At 41.1% G+C, this 22,976-nt stretch overlaps 1 protein-coding gene across 1 annotated transcript in view; it reads left to right on the top strand.

The window, feature by feature from the left end:
• The window catches only part of CASTOR2 (cytosolic arginine sensor for mTORC1 subunit 2), a 145,493-nt gene that overhangs the window by 1,101 nt on the left and 121,416 nt on the right, over positions 1-22,976 (top strand). The window lies entirely within an intron of this gene.

Raw genomic sequence — 22,976 nt, 5'->3', positions numbered from 1 at the left:
AGTGGTGGTTTTTTTTGTTTTTTTTTTTCCTTTCTCGCTCTCTCTGGTTTTTGTTGGGGTTTTTTTTGGTTGTTTTTTTTTTGTTTTTTTTTTTTTTCCCATGGATTGTTGTTCCTTGCAGCACTTACAGAAGGAGCGAGTCCTCCACACGCGGGTTTGTTTAAAAGGTGCTTTTCCAGTGCTGCCAAATTGGAGGAGGACGAGGAGCAATGCGTGCCTTGCACTTAAAAATTATGGTATTAAGTAATTTGGATTGTGATAGCTTTCAGGAAAAAGAAAAACGTAGTGGAAGGCACTGAAGGCACTGTGAGAATTTTTTTTTTTTTTTTTTAGGGGGAGGAAAGAAAATACTGTGGCCAGATTATTGGATGTATGTAAGGTGCTAGGCCTTTTGCACAAAATAACTTGAATTGCAATCATATATTCTTCTGTCTTCACTTAGCTTGTTGACTTCATGTTATTCAGAAAGAGGAATGGGAATGTAAATAATACCAAACTCTTCTTGTTTTTCCTGCCTGTAAATTAATATTTGTTTTCTTCCCACATTCATTCTCGTATTAAGGTGAGAAATTTTCTTTGGCAGTAGGAAAATAATGAATAGATATTTAAGAAATAGAAAGCAAATTAATTTGTTTTATTTCAAACTGTAATTCAATGCTCTCTGTTAAAATGCTTATAGATGAATAGACTCATTTGTGGTGTAATTTGATTACAGTCCCTTATCTTAAACTTCATGTCTTGAAATTTTGCTCTGATTTGGGGCTCGTCCCATTTGGCTTGCCACTAACATTGTTTGCAGGGTAAAGTATATCAGTACCTTGTTTACTCCTGTCCCTGAATACTCCACAGGGCATTAAAGAGTCCTCAGTCTTAAACTTCTATTTTTAATGTGTTGTTTCATTGTAATTGAAAGTTGCTGCTGATTTTTTGAAGGGCTTGTTGCTTCCTCTCTCATGCTTAAAATGTCACTGTTACTGTCAACAATGGAGTCTTTAATCTGCCACTCTTAATGCATAGACTGGAGTTTCATGGGCCTTTTTCTGTTTGTTTGGGATTACTACTATTATTTTTCATTTTTAAACTTCAGGGATGGTCCTGTTGTCTTTTTGTTTCACATTACATTTTACATTTTCAGTGTTAGTGAGCTGTGAAAGGGTCAGGGCAGTAAGATAACTCCTTTGGGGTGTGATACCTTGTCCTGCATTTGGGTGCAGCACCTGACAGTTTTGTATTGTCTCTGGTTGCTGTGGTGTCTGTCTTCTAACATACATACCCTGAGTATCAATCTTTCCTTACCTTCCGTGGAATCTCACTGATCAGGAACAACAGATGTTTGTGGAAAGGTTTGTTGGCATGGGGAACTTCTCTTTATTTCCCTTGTGTTCATTTTGTTATTTTTGCAGACAGTAGAGATCCAGGGGAAGCTTATTTGTGTCATTCTTGAGACAACTGACAGCACTGAAATGCTTCCTCCAGTGTGCTTTTGCATGCCCTGTGGCAAACAAGGTCCCTGCCCCACAAATCTTCTCTCTGATGAACACCCATGTGTATGAGGAAGACAAGGATCTCTGGGAGATGTAACTCTATAAATTTATGACCTCACTGTTTCTCTTTCCTCCTCCTTTAAGAAGTGAATATGCCCAGAAGACAACAACTTTTTATAGGGGTGCAAGACAAATCTCCCCTCCCACACCCCATCTGCAAAGAACCCCTTAGGGGAATGAAAGAGGAAAGGTGGTCTACATCCCTGCTAATCTTTTCCGATGAGATAGCAAAGGTACCAGTTACTACATCACCTACGTTTTTCCCAGTGAGACCTTAAACAGAGTTTTTACCAGTGCTGCAAGGCTGCCAGTAAGAAATAATGATTTGTAGGACAGATGTGATCCAAAGGGGTGACAATGACATCATCAGTATTCTTACATTAGTCATGCAAGAAACTAGGGTTTTTACATAGCCTCCTGTGAGAAGTGATTTGGAGGGTCTCTTTCATGTTGTCATACATCAGGGAAAAAGGCTGGAACAGGTTTTTTTTAAAATCCTGTATGTTTTTCTTAATCCTCTTGGGAAGGAAAAGTAACAAATCTCCCTTTTTATTTGACCTTTTGCTACTCTCTCACACTCTTGCCCTTGTTCGTGACACAAGTGTTTTAATTTAGCTTCTGTTACAATAGCAATATTTTCTTGTACAGAGAACAGGAGTTTTGAGTCTATTCTGATGGCCAGAAGCAAGACAGCAGCTAATATGGTGAAGAGGTGAGGCCAGTAGTGAATGAAACAGTGGGCTGAACTGAGCTGAAAGAAAAATATTATTAATCATAAATTTAAGTTAGGCATGAGGTATTTTATGCAAAGTTGCATTAAGAGAGGTGGTCTAGGAATAAATAATAGCGTAACTGCAGTTACACTGAGCACTGCGCTCTTGGTGTTCTGCTTTTGTCAATGCAGGCCTACTGATCTCAGCAGGCTCTGCCAGGCACCCCAGTTGAGGAGTGATCCATGTCTTTCTTAGTTGCATGCTGAAGATTTGCATGTGTCTAATCTTTTTGCTGTTGCTGTCATCACTGTTCTGGTGTTTTATTGATTGTGTTGGTTAGAGCATGGTGCTAATAATGCCAGGGTTGGGGATTCAGTCCACGTACGAGCCATTCACTTAAGAGTTGGACTTGGTGATCCTTGTGAGTCCCTTCCAGCTCAGCATATTGTGACTCTGTGTCTGACTTGAACGTTCCTTGGTGCCAAGGATTTTCACCTATTCAGAAGCTGTGCAGTGTGTTTATGCATGTAAATATAACAACTGTATGTGGCTTCACCATTGCATTATTTTTCTTTTGTATGTGCCTCTGTAAATGTTAGTTCTGTGGGGCAGGGAACTGTGCTCATCTGGAAACTCCCACTTTCATCTCCCTGTGTGCTGCAAAATGAGTAGCCTCCCTCACATCGAAACTAAGCGTCTCTGCTTTCTTGGTCAAACTGTCTCAAGCTACTGGGAGATGTGCCACAAGTAACCTGCTTGAGGACTTGATACAAATACTGTTTCGCTACATTCCTATCTTGATTTTTTTTTCCTAATTGCAAAATATTTTTTAACTGCATCCAACAAGGAAAAGTGCTGGATTCTGCACCCGGGATGGGGCAACCCTGGATGTTGTACAGACTGGGGAAGGAGATGCTGGAAAGCAGCACCACAGAAAGGGACCTGGGGGTCCTGCTTGATGGCCAGTAGGATCTGAGTTAGCAGAGCCCTGGAGCCAGGAGGGACATCCCTGTCCTGGGGGCACCAGGCCCAGCAGCGCCAGTCGGGCCAGGGAGGGGATTGTCCTGCTCTGCTCTGGGCTGGGGCGGCCTCACCTCCAGTGCTGGGGCAGTTTGGGCACCACGGTGTAAAAAAGAGAGCATCCAAAGGAGGCCATGAGGACAGTGAAGGGCCTTGAGGGGAAGCCATGTGAGGAGCTGCTGAGGGCACTTGGTCTGTTCAGCTGGAGGAGAGGAGACTGAGGGGAGACTCATTGCAGTCTGCAACTCCCTCGTGAGGGGACGAGGAGGGGCAGACACTGATCTCTGCTCTGTGTGACCAGGGACAGGACCCAAGGGAATGGCCTGAAGCTGTGTCAGGGCAGGTTTAGGTTGGATATTAGAAACAGGTTCTTCCCCCAGAGGGTGGTTGGGTACTGGAACAGGCTCTCCAGGGCAGTGGTTGCAGCACCAAGGCTGGCAGAGCTCAAGGAGTGTTTGGACAACACTCTCAGGCACATGGTGTGACTCTTGGGGATGGTGCTGTGCTGGGCCAGGAGTTAAACTCAATGATCCTTGTGGGTCCCTTCCAACCCAGCATATTCTGTGATTCCTTTTAGTGCATAGGAATTAAATCTGAATGGAGGACAGTTTGGGATAATGCATGCATTGAGCCACCAGTGCATGCAATAGATAGAAGGAAGGTGAGCCTAACCTTGTCTTTTCAGTGTGTATAAAAATATATGGAGAGTCCAGGAGAATGAAGTGGGGTCAGGTTCTTCCAAGCACTGGATCTATATAATGTAATTAGCTTGATTTCTGGGTAATGCTTTAGTAGACCCCTGAACATCTGGAGTCAATGCTAATGAGCACCTAATATAAAGATTTGGTGGTAAACAGTGAAATGAAGTAGTTGAGGGAGAAAGGTATTATTTAAGTTACAAAGCTATTAAATTATAACTAGAATAAAGTTGAGCAGTTAGTTTGTTCACAGGGGTAGGTGGTTAAAGTAATTGTAGGTCATGTATCTATCATCACAAATTTTAAAATCTCTGAGGATTTTTTGATACTCTTTGATTTGAGATGGTCATTCCTGAATGCTAAAGAAAAGGAAAAAGTTCTGCATGTGTAAAGGATGAGACCTTGGTCACTTGAAATGTTTAAGGCAGTCATTCCAAAAGCATCTGTCATTCTGGGTTCTTTTTCAAGATGCTCCAGTTCATGTATATTGGTGACTTGAAGCAGAATTACAGATGCTTTGCAAGCTTACAGGTTTGGCACTAAATACAGATGGCTGTCCATGCGAGTGAGATGCTTCCTAGAGAAGCTAGATGGGATGGAGTAGCCAGGCTGGGCTCTGCTTCGGGTTTAATTCTGCTTGTCACACAGCCACTAACATGGGATGCTTGGAGACAGGAGATATTCTTAATGTGGAGAGGTCCTTAAAAATATTCGTTCCAATAAAAATGTAGCAAGAAGTGAATGGTGATAAAATGTTCAGAATAAGTTTGATTTTCTTTGGGTTTGAGCAAAAAATAAAACTAAGTTTGTTGTCTTTAAGTTTGTGGTGGTATTTTTGGTAATCTGTCCATTTTGCTTAGTAATAATTGACACCTCTACTTATGAACAGTGTGCTGTTGCTATTAATATAAGTGTTTCCCATTCCCTGATCACTTGTTTACTGTCTAGGTGTCCTGAAATTGGAGATACTGTAATAAAAGGTCTATTTTAGACTTCAGAACATAATGGGAAAAACAAGTGCTTAAAATGTATCCATGTATCATTTGAGGACATTGAGATCAGCAGTCTGTTTCCTCTGGTATGAACTCAGACAAACACATGTTGTTTATGCCCTTATATGAGATACAGATCAGCCTGCAACACTGGATGATTATCTGGCAAAGGCAAGTTACTCCTATTGTTAAAACCTTTTTTTTTTGGGGGTCTCTTTTGGCTTCTGCCATCCTGTGCATCCTAGGAAGACCACTGAGTAAAGGCTTCTGTCAGTTATAAGATCATATCTACTCATCTAAAACATGTTGCTCGTGTTTTCTTTTGTTGTGGCAGATTCTCAAATGCCTTGAATATTTTATTTTGTTTTCTGAGTGTGTATATGTGTGGGATATCTAAGGTCTGGGGACTTCTTTTTCAGTCTGATTTGGCGACCATCTGTTATAGAAGGACTGAGTGCTGATGTCCAGACACCACAGGAGGCTGGAGTGATGGGAAGCCCCATGGCTAAAGCCGCCTGCCTGCCCTTCCCCAGAGCACTTTGCTGCCCTGTTTGTGTCACCAGGGGCATTTACGGTGCTGAACTTGCTGGCGGATGTTCAGGATGAGTAGAGCTAGTGAAAAGCAGCTAAGTGAGGAGGTGGAGAGAAATAGAAGTTACTTGTTTGAGCTAAGGAGGTATATAAGCTCTTTAATTGTGGATGTCATTGATTTGCATTCAAGGCTGCTGGGTGTTTCAGCTGCTGCTGGGCTGTGAGAGCATTCTGCAGTGTTTAAACATGTTAAACCTTAGAACAGGTTTCCTTCCTGATGGTCTCTGACTGTTTATCTACAAATGTTATTTCTTCCCTTTATTTTCTGCTTCTGGCACGTGGCTTACCAGTGGGGCACTGCCTGATTTTCTCTTTCTTTGCCTGGCAGTTCTGTCATGCAGTCAGTCCTCAACCTATCATGTGGTCCCATCAGGCTGAGGCTGATGCCAAGTCAGAAACCGACAGGAGTGCTTAGAAACTAAATGAGATTCAAAAGGTGGAATGGAAGTACTAGATCAAACCCAGAGTGTAATGCTGGGCAGCACTATGTGCTGGAGAAATGTTGATTTAGATACTGTACTTCTAAAATAAATAAATAATTGCCTGTAGTTTGTAGTGGGATGGTTGTCTATCCTTGTTTCACATGTTTCAGTTCATTGGGAAAGCTGTCACATAGATGAGATGCATCACCTGTGGATAAGGCATAACATCAGTGATGTAAAAGTAACACCAATGGTGCCCGCTCATGTTGAGCTGAGAAATAGAAGAAAGGAAAAAATATTCATCTTTTGCCATGTAACTCATTAAAGATCCCCTCAGATGATTTTTTTTTTTATTATTATTATTACTTTGACGTGAAAGTCAGTATCTAAATTTAAAATGTGGCTTTTAGTAGTTAGATGTCTCTTCCTGCAAGCTGGTGCTCCTATGCTTCAGCAGTAGAGCCAGTGCAGGTCTGTTAAGGGAAAGTATGAATACTGTGCATTCGTCATCTAGAAGTAACAGCTGAATTGTTCATTAACACGACAGTTTGAATCCACAATCTACCCCTCCACTGAGTTATAACTTAAAATAGGGTCTATTTGATGGCTGAATTCTTTGACAATGCCTTGGTCTCTGTTTGATGGCTGAATTCTTTGACAGTCCCTTGGTTGTTCTCTATAAACATGTAAGTCTTTCCATTTAATTTTTTTTTATTCTGTTTAGCACATCACCTCATTTATCCAACACACAACTTCTTAATCATCCTGCATGTTAGAGTTTTAATATATTTGGACAAGGGCTACAATTTCTTTTTTCAGCAGAAACAGTACAGATTTGTTCTCTTGTTTACTGCCAACTCGAGAGTAAACTCCAGCTCTGATCTGCTGGTAACTGAAGGCTGGTAAAGGAAGAATTATCCAACAGGAATAATGGAGGAAGTATCTCCATTCATTATAGTTCAGAATCAACAGAGCAAAGCCTCTAAGCTGCTGTTATCATTTCAAAGTAAAAAGATCTTGTCTCCCCACCCTGAGCTCAGCTTAGTTTTGTGTAGTTAAGATATATTTGTTAAGAAAGAAAACAACAGGCAAAAATGTTCTATTATGGCACAAAATAAATGAAGATGAGTTAAGCCTGTTTCATGACTATACAAGCCCTTGTTAGTCCCAGACATACTGCATAAAGTTTTACTGTGCTGACCATTGAAACAGAGAATCTGATCTCATTTTTGTGGTCTGATATATAATAAACATTATGTACTGGTTAATAATGTTTTATTTTCACATCCAAAGAAATGCAGTGAATGCCTAAACTTTCTCACCAACCAGAACAACCTTACTTAGATCTGTTAAATATGGCTTACTAGAGATTAAAATAAAAAGCCTACTTCTGATCTGCAGCCTGCTTTAGGAAGCTCCCAGCCGTAATACCAGAGATAACAGATCTCCCAGCAGATACCAGAGCTGCTGTTTAGCACAGAGTTGGCACATGGAAAAGGGAAGTGGCAAGTTTGCTTGGTGGCAGAAAACCATTCACTAATCCTTTGGGAATTTCTGAGGTATTCTTTTGTGGGGATGCCTAAGTAGGCAAAGTGATTTTTTTCAAAATTTTGTGGTCCAGTTAATTTTGGTTAATGTGATGGAATAAATGTTTTTAAGATACTTGTGCTACTTATTGGCCAGTAATTGTAGAGAGATGTAGGCTGTTATTGATGGTAAACTTGACCCAGATTTTTTCAATACAAATTGTTTATGAAGTAGGAACCAAACCCTCTCAGGAGTGTGAATGTATGTTTGACTGAGATGTAACTGTAAAGGAAAAGTTCATTTTCTTTTCCTGTGAAGTTTTAGTGTCCTTATTATAGAGGATGCTAGAGATGGCATAAGGTGTGGCTATTTAAGAGTAAAATGAAACCTTTAAGTCTTATGCAATTTTTCAAATAGATTAATTTAAAAAGTTGATACTGGTGGAATTTCTGAACCTGAGAGGGGAAAATTTATGAGTTTTGACATGGGTGGAACAGTTGAAAATGCAGGTGTGACTCTTCCTGTCTTTTTCTGTTCAGACTTTTTAAGAATATTACATGAAGAGAATCTGGGTAATGTTATGCACTGTTTTTAGCAATACCTGAATATTTATCTTAGTTCTGTGGTTAAAAGATCTGTATTCAAACCTTCCTTATGCCATGCATGTTTTACAGGGTGAGTTGGTTGAAGTTGATGAGTCTGAGACCTTGATTGAAATGGCCCATGTTAATCTTGCTTAACATTTGTAGCTTTTATTTCTTTTCCTAAAGAAAGATTGACTCTTTTCTCTTGATAACCTCTAAGGCACTCACTTGCAAATAAATGTAGGCTTGGCAGGAAGAAAGAAAGATAGCTCTTAATATTGAGAAGGATATACTCTGTATGCATCTAAGCAACTGTATACATTTACATAGATTTACTTAGTCTTTATTTTTGTGCTTTTTTGAAAATGATGGATGACTTATCACATGATTAGTCTTTCAGTTGTTATCATTTTCAAGCTGCTTTTGGGTGGAAATTGGAGTTTGTAACATGGAAAGCAAACATTTTTATTTGGTCTTTTTAAACTACTGCACAGTATTGAATGTGCTAAGTATTTAGGAAAAAAACCTCAGCTTATTTTGTGTTTGTAATTAAGCAGTGTAACATGACCTGTACTAAACAAATGAAGTGATGGTGACTTGAGACTGCTTGGCAAGGCATTGGAGCTGGGAGGTATCAGTCTTCCACACCTACTTCTTATTGGCAGACTGGAAGAAGAAAACAAAGTTTACTTGCCTTTTCAGTTCCTAATTTGTTTCCCAACCTGGAATTAACTAGTGATCATTTTGAACTAAACTGAGTAATTTGAAATGGGGAAAATATTCACCCATCTCGTGGAAGATAATATGACTGTCAAAATCTGGTGTATTGCATAAGTGGACAGGTTACAGTGGCTTTGTCAGTGATTTCTCCTCAGTTGACTTGTTTAATTTGCTTTGGAGTTTCAGCAGCAAACATATTTTGATAAATGTTGTTTAAATTATTTTATTTACACCTAAGATAATACTATCACTGCAAAAAGTTTTGGATTTCAGGTATCTTTAGATCAGATGAACTAATGCTAAAATTGTGCTCTTAATTGTTTTTACATTCAAACTACTTGGTTGCAGAAGGGTAGTGTTAGAATTGATTGGCCTTTCTCTGCTGTGGGGATAGATTTCAGACCGTTTGATATACTGAGATGATGTGTTTTGAGTTGCATGTTGGCATTTTTGTAAACCAAGCAGAGTTTTATTGTGTGTAGCTTGTTTGTATCTGCTGAGCCAGCAAGGTGTGAAACCACACACTTGTGGCTCAGTCTCTCTTAAGTTTACTGCAGGTAAGACAAGTTAGTGAATGGTTTTCTGCTGTGACTGGTGGGACTATGTGCTTTGCAATAGTTCCATCTCACAAACTAAGTGGTCACAAATTGACACAGATTATGCTTGTTAAGAGATTTTTCTTCAGGTAAAATGCCAGCAATGTAGAGTGGTTATAGCAAACTTTTTGCAAGCAAAATTAATACTTCGTCATGGAAAATAAAATGGATCTAGTTACCTGCACTGCAGACAAGGTAATGGTAGGTACAGGTGTGCAGAACGACTGGATTCCTAAGGAACAGAGCATCATTTTTAACACTGATTTTTTTTTTTAATGATTGTTTTCTTGTCAGTAGTCCTGGGATGCAGGTGTAACAATATTTTGATGACTGCCAGAAACCACTTTGCTAGACCGGTATGATGTTGGCTAAGCACAGAAAAGTAAGCAAGAATTTGGCTTGATCAGAGCAGGCTTTATGGTTTAATGGGGAGAGAGAAAGATGAAGGGGAGTGACAAAGCCCAGAGCTGGCCTTGTGAATGGGCATGGATGGCTCACGACTGCCTGGAAGCCTTATGTGGGACTAATGGTTAATGCAATAGTGGAGCCTCAAGTTTTTTTTGTCGTTCTCAGTCCAAGCCTGGTACATTATCACAAACCTAGAAAACACCAAATCTTCACAGAATGGATGAAGTCAAGAAGGATCTCTGAAGATCATGTAGCCCAACCCGCCAGCTCAAGGCAGAGGCTACTCTAGTGGCTTGCTCAGGATTTTGTCCATTGGGACCTTGTGCTTAAAGCCATGCACGGAGCTTTGCCCTCTGCTGTGTTAACATGTTGTTGACCTGGTTAATATTGTAATGCTTTGTTCCATTTGGCGTTACTTTCCACATAGCATTATAATGTCTCATCTAAGCATGACAAGGTGTTTTTTGAACTTTAAAGTGAAACTGTGCAATCTCTTGGTTATGGAGAGAACTGTTGGTATGAATGAGAGACTGTTACTGCGGTAGTTCGTTGGTCCTTTGTGCTGCTTTGTGAACATTTCAGGTGAAACTGCTTATTGGCTTTAAACTGTGAAAAACTACCTGAGACAAACTAGATGCCAAAAAATTCCATAGCTTGGTAAGAGAAAAGCTTGCCTTGGGAAAGGGCATGTACTCACTTCTGTGCTGGTGCAGACAGCTTAATTACAATTTGTAATGGTGTTGGATAGATGTACAAGACTAATGAAGCTACTTCTACCCAAGCCCTCTACATGACAGTAGAGTTTATTTGTGTTGTTGACCTAAGTAAGGGAAAGTATTAGAACGATATGAAGTCCAAATGTGACTTAGTTTGACTTTAATGCGCAGTATTGTGTGGTGCATGCCCTGCAGTAAATGTTGTGCTTTGGTTATTGTGCAGTTTCTGAAATTCCACTGTAAGAGTGGTCATGTGATGGAGCCTCACTGTAGGGAAGTGTTTTCTCTGTACTCTTCCTATTGGTATCAAGTTACTCCAAGCATTTCTGAGTGGCTCTCATAATTCCTGTACATACAGTCATGTTGTTGGCTTTATGCCTTATCACATTACCCATCCCAGTACTGTATTCCAGGGACTGCTGAGGTTTGAACTCAGGACAAGCACTCTCTGTCTAGATGTAGGGAAAGCCTCATGTCTAAGGAGGGGTAAGTTTGTAAGGCAAGGGTTTGCATGGAATCACTGAGCTGTCCCCTGGTAGGTCTTATGCTGTGACAGGCCAGAAATGTAGACGACCTAATGACTTAAGCACTTGGATACCCCAAGGCTCATTAGAAGCCAACAGGGCTTGCAGTCGAAAATGGCTGTTGCTGTTTGAGGAGAAGACTCTTCAGGGCTTTCTTGTTTGCACAGGAGTGTGAAATCAGGCCAGAATGATTAATGTTAGAGGATTTTGTGTGTTCTGTACCCATTTGAATGGCTTTGTTCATTCAGATGGTGGTTGAATTGTAATCTTGTGCAGTGATTTAAATATGAAGTAGTTCCAAAACAATATAGTTACCTATTGGCTTTTAATGATCTTGTGAAGCAGTGTATTTTAAATGGATATCTCATTATAAAGGTGATAATGACCTAACTACTGGTGGAGGAAAGAAAAGAGGAACAAAGTCAGAAATGCTAAATAGCATGTGCATATGTAAGTTATGCTTCATGTAAAATTTGCATCCTTCTGAGATGAACATGAGCATATGTTTGAAATTAATTTTCTTCTATGTTTATAGTATAGCACTGAGGCTTTAAACTGGTGCATAATTGGCTGTTGATCCATTTTTGATAGCCTTCCATGGCAAGTTATTGCTGTTTATCTCTTTTTGAGATTTCCTACTACCATAACCATGTGCTTTTCTTAGAGATGTGTGGATGGCCACACTACACGGAACAGTTAATGGCTCTGTCTTTAGGTGCAGTCTCTGTTTGCTGGGTAACTTAGGGTGTATTTGGAGCATCCTAGCAAAGCAGTTGATGAAATTCCTGTCCCTGATTCAACCGTTTCCATCTCCAGTGTTTTCAAAGTTGCTGTTAACTTGCTGTGTGTGTTCCAAGTTCAGGAGAAAAAAAAAAACAAACATCAAATCCCCTACACTTTGAAGCCACCTCTTTATGCTTATGGCACAGACTCACAGTTGGAGTAGTGCGGCTATGGGATAGTTAATTCAGAGTTGGAGTGGAAATGATTGACTTGTTAGCCTTTCTTTACTCAGGAGAATGAAAGGTCAGATGATTAGATCTTGTTGCAGGGAGGAAAACTATTTATTTATAAAGGTATAAGGTGTGTGATTAGCAATGGTGTTAACCTTTTTTCGAAACTATAGGGGAGGCTTTTTCTATATGTGTTACTAGTATCATGCTTTGAATATTACATTTTCTCACTTTGTGTTTTTACAGTAATGGTTTTTCCCTTTCATTTGGGTTTGAAAAAATTCAGTGACAGGAACAGTTCCTGGATTCAAAATAGCCTGGTACTCATACGTTTTCCTTGGCCTGTTAAAACATACTCCTGATTATATATTCCTTGCGGGATCAGCACAGCAATAAAGGACAATGAAAGAATTTCATGTGCTCCTTAAATGAGCCTTACATAAAACAAAGTTTAAAATTAATTAGGACCTACCTTTTAAGCACTTGTCAAATCTTCTCATTGTCAGGTTTTCTTCCCACTTAATGTTCACTTTCTATCAAATCAATGTGAGGTACATGATAATACTTTCAAAATCACCTAAGTCCCATTAAAAAAAGAAATGACTTGAGCACTTGGGTACCCCAAGGCTCATTGGAAGCCAACAGGGCTTGCACTCCAAAATGGCTGTTGCTGTTTGAGGAGAAGATGCTTAAGGGTTTTAAAAATTTTGCCTCCTGGTCATAATATTCAGGACAGGAGCAAAGTAAAAATGCACCAAAGGGAGGGAAAGGCTTAGTGTGGCTGCTCATGTGGGCAAAAGAGAAGATACATTTCTGAGAATTAGTATCAAAAATGGGGATCTCTGTTCTTCTCTTTCCACATAGCCACGTGGGCTATGGGCTGACTTGGCTCCCTGTCTGCAGCAGCATCTGGCCTCTGTGCTGCCCCAGCAGTGGTCCCTGCAGTCCCAGGCCCCGGGTGCTCCAGGGTCACCCATTACAGCATGTGCTGGCTGCGCCTTGGGACCTGGGCAGAGGCTGCTGGCTTGGTTTGCCGAGGAAGAAGCTGAGGTACATAGGAAGGTGAGAGCCTTACCCATCTCACACAGCAGATCTGCAGTAGGACTGGCTCTTGTTTTCCAGATCCTGCATAGTCTTCACCACTAGGATTACCACTTTTTAATAGGACAGATGAAGGCCGTGTTTTCAGTCCATGTGTGTATTAGCCACTTTGAAGTCCCTATCATCCAGCTGCTGCTTTCTTTTGCATTTTCTCTTCCTAGTTTTGGTAAGCTCATTAATGGAGGCATTCTCTGTTGTCTCTCCTTATACCTTGAGAGAGCAATGTGAGCAATCGGAAGGTGTCCATATGAGCTTCCAGTAGTTACAGCAGTCTTCCTGAAAGTGATAAAGAAATCCACCAGGAATGTACTCATATGTATTTGTGGCTTTTTAATACACATAAACACACATCTGTGTGAACATGTGTACAGTATATCTGTAGCTGTATACATGTGTCATTCCGAAGTCAGAGCCTCTTGAAATGGAAATTGCCTCAGCTAGAAATGAGAGGTAGCTCCTGCTGACAAATAAAACCACATGTTTTTAGGAGCTCTAATAGTTGTGCTCCAGGACAGAGAATGTCTCTCTTCCAGTATCCTTCAGATGACAGCTGCCACAATGAAGCCTGAATATGAAGAATACATTTTTCCATGGCTGTATCCTGGGCGCTGGGAAGACTCTACAGTTCAGAACAATAGCAGAATATGGAGCTGCCAGCAGGCAGTCTGAGTGGACAAGTATAATCATGCACCACTCAGCTTTCAAGGAAATTACAGTTAGTGCACTGACTTGCTCATAATAGCGATGCATTGTTTAGCTTAATAACTTATCAGCTCTCCAGGAACCAGCTAGTGATCACTGTCATCATACACTGCTAATCATTCTGTTCCTAAATTATCCCAAAATGAACTAAGGACCCATCACATCACCTATTAAACTGGCAAACTGAGTCCACTGTAATTTTTTTTTTTTTAAGCTAGAAGGAACAATATTGCCTACCTTTTTTCTTCTCTTGTTTTGTCACTATCTTTGCCATATGTAGCTGTGCCTGTAGCTTTTTTTAAATGTCTGGTTGAAAGGACATTGTCAAATTGTGTTGAGATATTTTTAGATTGATAGAGTTTCTAGGTTTTTTGTGGGGTTTTTTTTGTGAAAACTACTAGGGAACTGAATCTGAAACCTGCTTTTTAAGGAACATTTGTTTTTCATAAAGCATTTGGGGCAGAGGGGTGATTTTTTTTATGGTGCTTGTCTGTAGTACTTGGGCTCCTGTCAATCCCTAGTAAGTGTAGCCTGAGAATGGCCCTCTTCAGTAGTGAAGAGTGATTATCCCTCTTAGACAAGCGTAGAATTTAGGCACAGGACAGCATGATTTATCCAGAGCCATGCAGGGAGCTGTAGAAGAACAGGAAGGAGAAGCAAGCTGGTTTGAGTCCTGATCCCAGTAGGCCTTATATCGTGCTGAATGCATTCTGGCTTCTTGTTGAAGGGTTATTTGTGAGTTTTGAGCTGCCAGCACTGAAGGAGCCTTGGAGTATTTCTTCTGAAGGAAGAGTAGCCACAGCTTCATTTGCAGACACTGAGATGAAAGATTCTAGAATGGTCCAAAGTACCAGAACTCTGGGGACGCCTTCTTGTGGTCAGGAGTGCACAGACATGCAAGTCATGTGAGCAGATCTCCAACCTGTTCCGTGCTTAGGATTGAAATGGTGAGTCTGTTAAAAGGGGAGGGGAAAACAGATGGATGTGCCCAACTGAAATAGGTCTCCTTGCTGTTCTGAATAGTGCAGGCAGCTGTGGGATAGTATCTCCTGATCTCAGGAATTGTGCAAACTGTGGGGTGGGCTGTTTTTATTAAACCAGAACAAGTACACCAGGATTTAAATGAAACCCTGAGCATTTTTGTGGTTTTCTTTAATTGTTTGCTTTGTTTTCAACTCTCCTGTGTCTGTCTTGGAAAGACAATTGTATCTCTTGATCAGTGACGATTAGAATTAAAATAAGGACCCTTCTGCTGCAAGGTTTATTGTCTGGCACATCTATGTCTGATGAAGTGTCATCTTTCATGTTTTGAGAAGGCGCTGTCTGACTGTGATATCTCTGAACCATATGAGAAAACATTTGGCCACACCTATTCTTGTCAATTATAATAATAGTCTAGCTCAAATTATATAGGTCTTTGTATATTGTATTGAAAAATGTAGATCCGGCCTTTGTTAATAAACAGAAAAGATCAGGTTGTTACAAAATGGTGGTCTCTGCAGAGACTTATGTTTGCATACACTTCAAATACACCATCTACTTTTGGCAGCAAGAAGTGAAAAAAATGCTGAGTAGGTATGTCTTGTCCCCAAGGTAAGTTCCATAATAAGGAAATGCCTAAAGCTTACAGGTGTGGCTTTCTCTTTTCCATGGGAATATTTCCCACTTCTCCAGGAGTTTACAATCTTTCTTTGAAAACAATTGTTCAGGTTGCAAGTCAGTCCTGTTTTATTTGCTCCATTTGTTGTAGGGCCAACAAATGGCATTCAGCGCAAACTCCAAGGTTGTACCAGCTCACTGTATTTTGCACTGTACAAAGTTGAGAAGCATTGCCAGATGAAAAAATAGAATTGAATAGAATTGAATTGGAAAGCCTAAAACCTCCTGTTAAACAATGCCAATGTGTTCTTTAATACAGCATAATGGCTGTGCAATCATTTACATTACTGTGTGTTTTGGAAGGTCTCTGACTTCGTAGTTATGCTGGACCAGAGCTTTTTCTTGCAGTAAGTATTTCTTTCTTTGCCCTGTCTACAGACAGAAGAGTGGAAATGTCAATATTCAAGCCCATGATTTTGTTACAAATCTGCTTGGGATGCCCTGATAACCCAGTTCTATACGTAGCAAAGTCAACGAGTTTCTCTGTGTTGATGTTGGTGAGTTAGAGCCCATGCTGAAATATTTATGTGAGAGGGAATGTTTCTGCAAAACCCTGTTCGTGCAAACTGGACATCAGTATGCTTGAGGTTTCCTGGGAAAATACCCTTTTTTGCTTGGTGTACCATGCATTGGGAACCTAGGATAATTCATGTTATATTAAAGCCAGGTCTTGATTACCTGTGATGAAGTGTATGAATACTGAAAGTCCTATACTGAGAGGACAAATCATCCCATTTGGATCTAGATGAGCAGACTGGAAGCAACATGGCATTTTGTTGTTGGTTTCTCAGCCTGGGAAACTCAGCAAGTAACAGGATTACTGATGGTTCTTTCCCCAGCATCACATTCCAGACTTGTATGTATGGTTTCTGCTACTTTATTTTACCAAGGCCCTCCCACTTCTTTGTTCTGCTGGCTAACTGATGCTTACAGTGCTCCCATCTTTTTGCAGGGCAGCTCCACCATGGTTTGAAGCCATTGTTTGTTGTTAAGTGTGAGTGTGAAGATGCTGATACTCGGTGTGATGGTTGCCTAAGACTTGCTCTGTTACCTCTTCCTCTTTTATTGCTATCTCTGTGGCTGTGAGATTTTGTTCAGTGCTGGTTTGTTGAAGAAAAAATTCCATGGTGGCTCTGTGCCATCATTTCAGAAAACAGCTAATCACCAGACTCTTGATAGAGAGGTTTAAGAAGAAATTATTTTGCTCCTTGGGCATGAAAATGCTGGTTAAGAGTGTAACTGGCACAGGACTTCCTTTGCCCTGGGAGTCTGGCCAGAGAGAAATTTTTACTTCCATTTAAGCCATGGGCCTGTACCCTCAGTAGGCTTTTTCATTGATATTTTGCTTACAGCTGTCGGTGCTGCGCAGGAGGAAGCTGTGATGCCTCACACAGAGGATAGCCCATGATGCCTCAGAACAGCTCTCAGACTGCTCAGCAATAGTGGACTGCCATGCTGGGAGGGTGAGGATGCAGGGCAGAAAGGGTGCAGGGGTCTAAGAAAACCTGCATGTAAATTTTGGGTTTGTGCTGAGTTGTTGTGGTTTTTTTTTTTTTTTAATTGAAGGAAACATCTTCTCTAGATGTCTGTTGTGTAAGCCTAGGTAAAGAGATGGATTCCTTCTGTACAGGTGACAGTAGGGTTGACCTCTTTATACTGCCATTGCTTAGAGCAGGAAAGTCTGAACTTTGCTACTGCTCAAATAATTGTGGTAAATTCATCCAGTCATTTTATCTTCACCAAATGTTTGCCTCATTTTGGAGGAAAGGATTTTGTAAAGATTAAATGATTGGATCTCAGCTCGTTTTGGAGCCTCGTTTTGTCCTTTATTCAAGTACCTGTATGCTCATATTACAGCTGGCAGCAATACAGGCTCATTGTAACCCAAGCAATACTCTCAGTTGAGGAAGAAGTTAACAAGAGCGTGGCCCAATACTAGATGTTTTTTTATAGACAGTGAGCAAGCTAAGCCCATATAACAGGAGAAATCTTTAGTCAGTCGCACACAGTGGCCACATTCACTTTAATGTATTTGGAAATGACAGATTTTGTACCTATCTGTTGATAGATTCAAGTATTACTTGCTTTTCTCAGTACACTTAAGTTCAGTTCTTCAAGTAGAAGATGCTGCCCACTGTTCATACAGCTGTTCATACAGCACCAACTGAAACTCCACAGCAGTTGTAGCTTTGCTTTTTGAAGCCTCAGTCAAAAATGCAGCTTATTTTACAGAAATTCAGTAAATTACGCTTCAGCTTTTCTTTAGACAGGTCAGCAGTGACTTGCTTGGAAACCTTGGCATACTGTTGGATTTCTGCTGTGGTGAAAGCTTGCCTATGATTTAATCTAAAAGATTCTCTTCCCCTCCCTCCCCTGCCATTTACTCACCTCAGCACAAAATTATTACTTTGACATTGTGTGAGCTGATTCCCATGACGGTAACATCATTCCCCGCAGAGAGAGTGGCCTGGCTCTGGAGCTTCCCAGGAAATCTGTCAAAACTGCTTCACCTTGGCCTTCATACCTTCACTATGTCTAACATTGCTATTAAACCAGTAGTAGACTTCAGTCCAGGCTTGCATACTGACAGATTTTAAGCAACAAAGTAATGTTACTTCTAGTATTTTTACCCATGCATTTGCATGGCCACATGGAGCCTCCTCCTGAAATGTTTCTATCCTCCCCGTTCTGCAGATTACAAGCTGGGAATGTGCTTCCTTTTTGATGCATTATAGAAAATCAGTATCATAGAGTTACATGGCACCAAACTAGTGAATCTAATGCCTGCATCCAAAATTGGGAAGTGTCTTTGTGGGAGACTGGCTTCAGTGGAACTTTCTGATATTCCAGTTAACTGATTCATTGCTGGCTTTCTCAGAACCCCATAATGTCCCTTGGTCATTTTCTTTCAAAACTGGTTTTCTTGGTCTGAATAGTTGGTTCTTAAATAAACTTAAGTGCTTTGGGATTCAGGGATTGTGTTTACTCATTTTCAGATTACAATTTTGGTTCCTTCGCTGACTGTCTCTAGTTTGCTGCCTTTTGAAATAGTCTGCAGATTCTGTACTACTGGTTCCTCAATCTGTTGTCAGTCATTCCTTGTCTTGTACTTGTTTCAACATATCATAACTGTTCTGCTGGCTCCCTCAAGCCCTGTAGAGCCTTGTTATGTCAGGGTGTGTGGGAGGTTGTTGTATGTATTTTTGTTCTTGAGGGAATCTCATTTTGAGTCCTTTATCTTTTATATCTCAGGCCTTGGAGGTATTTGGTTCTTTCCAAAATGTAGTGTTTCAAAGAAGTGCTCAGCTGGCTAACGCCTTTGCTGCTGAAGCACTGGGGTTGTCGGATGTAGCTCAGCAGGCTTCTTGGGACAGAGACTGTGCAACGGGTTGGAATGCAGGCTGGGAGCTTGCAATATAGGTGGTCGGACAGTGGGCAAGATTCATGCCATGATAAAACTTACACCGAAGTTACAGGCCTGATACAGGATTACTAAATCTGTTTTTTGGAAGGTTAAACTATATAATGACAAGGCCTTTAATTTTCTGTTTCTCTCTCTCTCCCTCCTGTTCTTTCCCACACACACAGACACACAATCATCTTTTTCATTCTTCTTTCTCTTTAGTCTGCAGAAAGCAAATTCCTGTAGAATTCCTGGCATAAGGAAGGAAACTGATAACACTGGTGTGTAATGCTGAAGCAGGAGCTGAAGCTAGAGCTGTTTAATAGTTTCCAGCACAGGGCTCTTGCATTTTAGCTGGGGGAAGATTCCCAAGTGAAGCCTCACAAGGGCACTGTGTCCTCTTGCTACGTCCAAGTCCAGTTGTGTGCCTGACTGCCCTCTTTGGGAGAAGGCAAGGGTTGTATAGCGACTATAGCACCAGGAGCTAGGATTCCCAGCTTCTATTCGTAGCTCAGCAACCAATTTATTGTAAAGCCTTTGGCAAATCATTCAGGCCTAATCCTGCACGTACAGCAGCCCCCAACAAAGTCCTTTCTGTTTTTCATTGGGACAGAGGATCAGCTTCTTAACTTCTGCTTTTCTTGCAGTCCGGAGGACTGGTGAATTGGAAAATATCTTTATGCAAGAAAGTGTGATAATTTCTTCGTGATTGTGAAGCAGTGACGTGGGCATCACTGTGTGATGTGTGTGCTCTTGCATCCATAAAGGGAGATTGATTGATTGATTGCTGTTATTAACTGGATCTCTGGAGCACAGGATTTTTGGCCTCTCTCATCAGAATACAATTTTACATGATTATAGAGGATAATGCTGGAAATGCCTCTGCACTGTCCAGATGGCAGGGTCAATGTAGCATGGACCTTGCTCAATTGCTTTGTGTGCTAGGATAAGTGCTGCTGCTTTTCTCTCTTTACGCTACTGACACAGCTAGAAATTGAGGAATTCTATGACTGTGGATAAATTCTGCAAGATGGAAATGAATACCTACAGAGACCTCTGCTTTTATTGACCTTAAATTAATTTCCCAACCTTTGGCAAAGGTGAATGGCAGTGCTCATTTTTCTTTGATACTTCTGCTTCAGAATAATCTGAGCTGCAATCTGAAAATGAAATGGTATAAAAAACATTCTGGGCTAGGAGTTATTTTGGGAGTACCTTGTAACATAAAAGGGCATAACAAAAAGGTACTTTAATCTGCAGCCTCCTTGCCTTTACATTTGGCTGTGCTGTATTTTGTAGCATGTGCAGTTCTGCTATCTGCTGAGTGAAGAAGCATCTTGCTGTGCTGCTTTGTGGGAGGCTTTATTTGCCTGCTGCAGGGACAGAGGTGGATTAATCTATAAAGCTGTTGGCAGAAATCCGTTAGTAGGCTTTTGAGGGGAGATCAGCTTGAAGAAAACACAACTTGATTTTTGTGTCAGTTAAATTTTTGATAATACTAGAGAAAGAGTGGTTTCTTTGTAAACTGTGTTCTGAAAACACAGAGCCTGGTAGGGGATTCCTTAGGTAGGTAATGTTTTAGTGTAGTGCTCTTGCCTGTGAAGGGACGGGGATGTCCCAGAGCTCACAGATACTTGACGAATAGGGCTTGAAAGTGGGCATGTCTTGCTGAATAAATTATTTAGTTAAAATAAGAGACAGAAGAGTAGAACTATGACCTTCCATGCCACTCAGGCTGGGACAGCATTCTTCTTTCCTCTCTCCTCAGTGAATGAAAATATTATCCTGTCTCCTACAGCAAGTCATTTCTGGGAGCTAGAGGGGCAATGGTGCAAAGAGCACAGGTAGCCCATAGTCAGAAGCTTCTAGTTTGTTGGGAGCTACATGCCTGTACATTTAAATATGCATACCAAATTGTTGGTGTCTCTCCAGCTTTACAGTTTTTCTATTGTCTCTGCATTTGAGGCAGTGGACTGGAGATGCCACCAGTGCTAGGTGAAGGTCCTCATGGAACTTCACCAAGGAATGTACCTGCCAGTGCTGAGTTCTCTGAGATTGATGCACTAGGACTGGGTCTGTCCCCCCCCCAAATGATGATGATGATAACAACAACAACAATATCATCTATCATACTGTTCTTGGCAGTTACTGCATGGTTGTGATTTGGAGCCCTTGTTCAGCAGTTTCCTGTACTTTAAAGAGATTCTCCTCAGTGTTCTAATGCTTATCCAAATGTATTTTCTCTTCTGAAAGTATAGGAGTCTTTTGTTTTCCTGTCTGCTCTCTCCTTCTCAGTTCCTAGAGCCCTCCTGCCTTGAAGGGGAAGGCTGTGTGAAGGAGCTTGTTTCCTGCAGTTCTGCCTGAGGGCACCAGTACCGCTGCGGGCAAGGCATGGGATAAGTTTTGGGTTTTGGGGTAAGTTGGCTGGTTTGCTTGTCTTGGGAGGACTTGGAACTAATTGTGAGCTTTCTGTTTTCTTCCCACCTCCTTGGTAGAGAAGGTGGCAGCCCTGAGTACTTCTCACCACAAAATAGCAGGAAGGCTCATCCCCAACAAAACTGGCATCAGAAAAGGGGCCAGGAAGAAAACTTTTGCTCTGCTTCTCGAAGTACTGCACTGGACTAGCATCTCAAGATGAGCTTAAATGTAGCCCAGTGTTGACTAAGTTGTGCACTGGCTGACTTCAGTGTTTTTATTAAAGCCAGCCCAAAAACTAATGGAGGCTCTTTGACTCCTTTCTACACTGCTAGTTTTTTTCCATTAGTTTTACCAAGGTTCCAGCCATAAAGCAGTTTTTTGGCCATTTTGTGTTAATTTCCTTCTGTTGACACTAGAGCATTGTAAGATTTAGGGCTTTGTTTTCAGCTATGATATGAAGGCTAATTATTTCCTTCTGGCATCCTCTCAGTAAAACATGGGACTTAATATTTCAAAAAGAGAAAAGCAAGGAAAAAATTTTAAATGCCTAGAAGTCTCTGGTAAGTCCCTAGACTTGAATTTATTTTTCATAGTGTAATGACAACAAAAAATTAGGAGCTAAGCTCCAAACTCCATAGCTCTGTCTGTGTGGACACAATTTTTTGTTTGGTTGTTTGTCCTCAGTGGGTATAATTTTCCAGTTACAATTTAACCTGTGCCTTAGGATGTTCCATAATTAGGGGTATGGTATGGGTATTTATTGTTTATATAAAAGTGTGTATTTGTCTTGTTTCAGCCTTGTGACTTGCTTTAATTATCCATTATCTTCTAGATAATTAAATTGTATATTTTTTCCCTGTCTCTTTCTTCATATTCTCTCTTGCCTTAATTTGATAAGACAGGGAGAAACTACAACAGGAAACTTTGGAGTACTAGTAGATTTTTTCAGTGGGAAAGTGTGTGACAGTGTTTCACAGAGATTCCAACTTAAAGGCAGGCTGCTGTGCAGTAGGGGAAGAAAAAGGTTATTGCTTCCTCATCAAGTGCCACTTTAATACAACCACAGGAACAACAGCTCTTGGGTTCACTCATGTAACGCAAGACCAACAAAGCTGAGAGGAATCATATTTCCAATTAAAGCAGTTGTTGTTAAACTTTTATATAAAATTTCTACATGGTCTAGGCAGTAAGGATTGGAGCCCTGCATTAGAAAAGACAGTACTCCACTGTGGGGTATGCCCAGCCCCGCCCTGGAAGGACATCTGCTGAGATAAGGAGAGTGCTCAATCTCCCAGCAGGACTCTCCTGGAAAGGCAGCCACTTTTCAGTTACGGCGAGAAGAAGACAGACCCAGAATCTCTGGGAGACCCTATGCAGATCCTTTGTAAGCCATTGGCCCTTACCCTCTGATACCCACCCCCTGTATCCCTATAAAGCTGGCCCCCTGCCCCTGCGAGAGAGAGAGATGCTCGTCCCTGGCCTCCCCTTCGCTGGACCAATAAAGCTCCCTCGTGCAGAACAGCTCTATGGGCCTCTCGTCTCTCTCTCCCTGGTCTGGCCTGGAGGCTGCCCTGCAGAGCTGAGCTGAAATCACGAGCTGACAATCACTAAAGAGCTGACAGCCCCTGCACGGGCCCTCCAGCCAGCGGCTGAGGGAAGACACCGGGCCTCGGGAAGACGATTCC

Source organism: Corvus hawaiiensis, chromosome 20 (genome assembly GCF_020740725.1).
Source record: "Corvus hawaiiensis isolate bCorHaw1 chromosome 20, bCorHaw1.pri.cur, whole genome shotgun sequence".
In the NCBI taxonomy this organism is placed as follows: domain Eukaryota; kingdom Metazoa; phylum Chordata; class Aves; order Passeriformes; family Corvidae; genus Corvus; species Corvus hawaiiensis.
This window is presented reverse-complemented; position numbering and strand designations above follow the sequence as displayed.